At 48.6% G+C, this 4,959-nt stretch overlaps 2 pseudogenes; both read right to left on the bottom strand.

Moving 5' to 3' along the window:
- Window positions 1-1,350: 1,350 nt before the first annotated feature.
- LOC146889997 (zinc finger protein 473-like) lies at window positions 1,351-2,402 on the bottom strand (annotated as a pseudogene).
- Window positions 2,403-2,479: 77 nt separating this feature from the next.
- Znf473 (zinc finger protein 473) lies at window positions 2,480-3,715 on the bottom strand (annotated as a pseudogene).
- Between the last annotated feature and the right edge of the window lie 1,244 nt (window positions 3,716-4,959).

Here is a 4,959-nt window from a genome sequence, read left to right as displayed (position 1 = left end):
GACCCTTTCACAGGGGTTGCCTGAGACCATCAGAAAACAGATATTTACATGAGAAGATGTATGAAAGGTTGCAGCATTGGGGGGGGGTGGAGAACCACCTATCTAAGTGAAATGAATTTGTACATTCTGTCTTGTCAATTTTTATTAGGACTTATTGGGAGGTGCCCTTTGCGAGGTGTTGGTCTCAGTGGCTGACTTTATATGAATGCCTCCCAATGTAGGGGACTCTGCTGTCACCAAGTGGCTCTGGGCAGTACTACTTGCTACTTTACAAGAGTGAAGTTGCTGGTGTTTGCTAAGAGCAGAAAGGCTAGGAAAGGCTTTGTGACAATCGTGACAATGTGGTTCTCCTGGGTGTGAATTCTCTGGTGTTGACGGATGAGTGCTGAAGCCAAAGGCTTTACCGCACACCCCACAGACAGAAGGCTTTACCGCACACACCCAGACAGAAGGCTTTACCGCACACACCACAGATAGAAGGCTTTAGCGCACACCCCACAGATAGAAGGCTTTACCGCACACACCCAGACAGAAGGCTTTACCGCACACACCACAGATAGAAGGCTTTACCGCACACAGCCAGCACACACCACAGATAGAAGGCTTTACCACACACACCCAGACAGAAGGCTTTACCGCACACACCCAGCACACACCACAGACAGAAGGCTTTACCGCACACAGCCAGCACACACCACAGATAGAAGGCTTTACCGCACACACCCAGACAGAAGGCTTTATATAACGCACACACCCAGCACACACCACAGATAGAAGGCTTTACCGCACACACCCAGATAGAAGGCTTTACCGCACTGTGAATCCTGTCATGCTTCCTCTCATTTGCTCCCTGGGAAAAGGCTTTCCCACGTGCGCCACACGAGCATGGCTTCTCCCCAGGGTGAACTCTGCGGTGAAGAGGAAGGCAGGGCTCTGGCTGAAGGATTTCCCACAGTCACCACATCTAAAGGGCTTCTCCCCGGAGAGAATCTTCTGATGCTTAGAAAGGCAGCAACTCTGACGACCTGCGTTCCCACACTCATTACACCCGAAGTGCTTCTCTTCAATATGGATTCTCTGGTGCTGAACAAGGGAGTTGCTCTGCTTAAAGGCTCTACCACACTCACGGCATGTAAAGGGTTTCTCTCCAGTGTGAATTAACTGATGTTTCAAAAGCTGGGCACTGTGATCAAAGATCCTGTTGCATTTGTTACATTTAATGGGTGCTCACTTTGGGAGGCTGATGCTCAGTGACAGAGGCGTTATGCATGGAGATTCAGGCTCAGTGCGTTCCTTTGGCTTCACACCAGCATGGATGCCCGGATGGCAAATGAGCCACATACTCTGGTCATAGGTTTTCCCACACTGGTTACACTCACAGGATTGTTGGGGGCTGTGGACCCCCAGACCCTGAATTTCCTGTAAACGATTTGTTATGCTTGCAGCTGCTCTGAACAAAACAACTTGTTTTCCTGTGCCCTGAGCAGCCTGCATGAGTTCCTGATGGCAGGGAGTGAATTCTGGAAATCCCAAAAGCTGGGGCATGGTTATCAGTGAAGGAACTCTTTAATAAGCTTCCCTGGAGCACAATAAAGTTGGCATTCTTGTGTCAAGGATGACCCGTGACCTCGTGTCTCTGTCTGTGTGCAGGTGTTTTAAAATCTCCAGCCTAGTTACAGGCTCACGTACCATCCCAGACTGCAGGCCCTACACAGGATGTTGTGACTCTTCTGATGCTGCCGTGGGTAACTGTTGTGATTGAAGGCTTTTCCATATTTGTTCCACTTAAAGCGTTTCTCAGTATGCCTTGAGTTCGGACCTAAAACCTTCCCGCCTGTATTTTCTCTGGTGTGAACGCTCAGGTGGCAAGTCAGAGCTGACTCACAGACGAAGAGCTCGCCACGCGGCGCGCGCTCATACAGGCACTCGCTGGTGTCGGCTGTGGCTGAAGGTCTCCTTGCTCGCAGCACAGGCAAAGCGCCTGTTTGCGGCATGGCTCCGCTGATGCCGAACAGATGTTAGGACGGCTGACACGTCTGGACACTGGTAGCCCCTGTAACCTGAGGGGTTCGCTGATGCTCATTAAGGTGCGTGCTCAGACAGAAGGTTTTCCCGCATTTGTAAGGCAGTCTCTCCACTGTGAACCCTCTGGAGGATCTTCAGGGTGGAGGAGTGGTTGGAAGCTTTGCCACATTCGCTACACTTGTATGGCTTCACTCCTGTACGAACAGTCTGCTGCTCAATGGATGATGACCTCTGATTAAAGTCTTTTTGCATTCTTTTTTTAAGATTTATTTATTATGTATACAGTGTTCTGTCCGTCTGTATGCTTGCTGGCCAGAAGAGGGCACCAGAGCTCATCACAGATGGTTGTGAGCCACCATGTGGTTGCTGGAATTGAACTCAGGACCTCTGGAAGAGCAGTCAGTGCTCTTAACCTCTGAGCCATCTCTCCAGCCCTCTTTTTGCATTCTTGACACTCAAAAGACAAGTTTTGCAAAATGAGTTTTTCGATGTTGGACAAAATGTTTCCTTCCGTGGAAGATTTCAAGGCATGTAGCACATTCATAGAGTTTCTAGTATGGATTTTCTGGTGTCCAGCTAGATGAGAGGCCTGGCTGAGTGGGCCCCCACATTCCTCACATCTGTAGGACTTAGTGTTTGTGAGAGTTTTCTGGTGCTTTATTAAGCTGTGAATAAAGAAGGCCCTTTATGCAGTGTTTGGGGGTCACTATTACTAGCAGGTGGTTTCTCTTGGTCCCAACCTTGAAGCTTACACAGTTTTGCTGAGTCAGCACCTCTACTCTGTAGCAGCTTTTGTGGCTGGGCCACTTTGACTCCTGGATGGCTTTTTGAGGTTATCACTTTGAGTTTTACACAGGTTTCTTCCAGTGTGGATATCCTGACTGACCCTTTTCCTGCATTCCCGGCAGATGGAGGATTTATAGCTTGTTCAAGTCTCTGGGCGCACAAGAAGGAAAGCAACCTTGCTGAGCCCCTCCCCTGCATGGATAATCCAGTGCTGGAGGAGGTGGTGACTCTGGCTGGAGCTTTTCCCATACTCACTGTACCGATACAGCTTCTCTTCTGCTCTGCTCCCTGGACAGAGTCCCTCTGGCTCTGCTCTAAGTAACAGCTGCGGTCACTCCCGGCTTCCCGCAGTGTCGCTGGAGCTGGGTTCTTGGCAAATATCAGACATCATAGCATCCTCTTCTATGGAAAAGAGAGGCCCAGGACTGAGGCTGCTCTTGAATTTATGACTCTTGTAATTTGTAATGTCAGATGTTAGAACTTTCTGGATTTCCTAGCAAACTACCTAACCAGCCCTCACCTATACAGCCTTCAAAGTTGAGTTCCTCCTTGGAAAATGTGTCCATAATCTGGGAAAGGCCATCTTCCGAGAAGCCCTGCTGCAAAGGAGAACTCTTGGTCTCAGTCACTTCTGAAAGAGAGAAAGTATGTATAAATGCCTTCTGTTCCCTGGGTCAGTGGGCTGAAAACAGAAATGAGAAAGGTCTGGAGAGCAGCCCGTCTGTCAGTGGCGTCCTGTCTGGAAATGGCAGGAAGTAAGAGATGGAAAGCCCAGAATGGTCACAAAGGGAGCTGAGGGTCTATAAGGATTTAGCTGAGGAGAACCGTGGCCATGATCATCATGACCATGAATCCAAGTTCACTAAGACATCTCCCAGGCATACCTTCTTCTCCCTCACGACATCCTGGGTGCTTGGTGACAGGGATATCTTCCACATCTATCCAGTCCTCTTCCCTAGTATACTGTGCTATCCCTCTTACCCTGATTCAGGTACCAATTTCTTTCAAACCACCTTAGAAATGTCTCAGCCCTCTTCTTTTCCTGTCTCTGTCATCATCATTAACTGAAAATCTGGTTCCACATTTCTTGTTGGCCTCCCAGCCCCTTTATCCACTCTTCCACACTAACCCTGGGGTATTGGGGGTTTTATGTTAAGGTGTGTTGCTGTTGTTTACGCTGCATTTGTTTAACTCTGTGAAGCTGTGTCACTGTGCCTGTCTAGAACACCTGATGGTGTAATAAGGAGCTGAATGGCCAATAGCAAGACAAGAGCAAGGATAGGTGGGGCTGACAGGCAGAGAGTCTAAATAGAGGAGAAAAGAGGAAGAAAAGGAGCAAGAAAGCAAGGAGAGGAGGACATCAGGGGCAGCCACCCAGACAGTCACAGAGTAAGCGTGAAAGTAAGATACAGAAGTAGGAAAAGGGAAAGCCCAGATACAAAAGGTAGTGGGGATAATTTAAGAAAAGCTGGCAAGAAACAAGCCAAGCTAAGGCCGGGCAATCATAACTACGAGTAAGCCTCTGTGTGTGATTTATTTGGGATCTGGGTGGTGGGCTCAAAAAGTCAGAAGAGTAAGCCTTCGCATATCACTGGGGAGGCTGTAGAGTAAAGGGAGCTGACTACAGTACTCCAATTACACCATTCTTACACTGTCCTCTCCTCTCTCCTGATGTCCTGTGCCATCATCAGCTTCTCCCGAACCAGTACCTTCTATGGTTTGGTGGCTCTCCATCACTGAGTCCCTCAGAGACTGCTCAGCGTCTCTCAGCCTGGACATGGCCCTGACAGACAACAGCTTTCAAAGCCGTCTCTTGCCTGTACTGTCAAGATGCTGCTCTAGTTTCCTCCTCACCAGATCTTTGCTCACATTGTTCTCCACTGCAGAGAGTACATCAACCAACAATGCCGTCGTAGGGAGGCTGCTTGTTTGTTCCCAGCTGCCCAGAACTGAAATAACCACATAGAAACTGTATCAGTTAAATCACTGCTTGTCCCATTAGCTCTAACTTCTTATTGGCTAACTCTTACATATTAATTTAACCCATTTCTAGTAATGTGGCTTTGCTTTACTGCAAAGTTTTGGCATGTCTGTCTCTGGCAGCTCCATGGCTTCTCTCTGACTCTGCCTCCTTTCTCCCAGCATTCA

The sequence above is a fragment of the Myodes glareolus genome, chromosome 24 (genome assembly GCF_982192425.1).
Source record: "Myodes glareolus chromosome 24, mMyoGla1.1, whole genome shotgun sequence".
NCBI classification, from domain to species: Eukaryota; Metazoa; Chordata; class Mammalia; order Rodentia; family Cricetidae; genus Myodes; species Myodes glareolus.
Note: the sequence above shows the minus strand (reverse complement) of the source record. Positions and strands in the feature narration are given on the sequence as shown.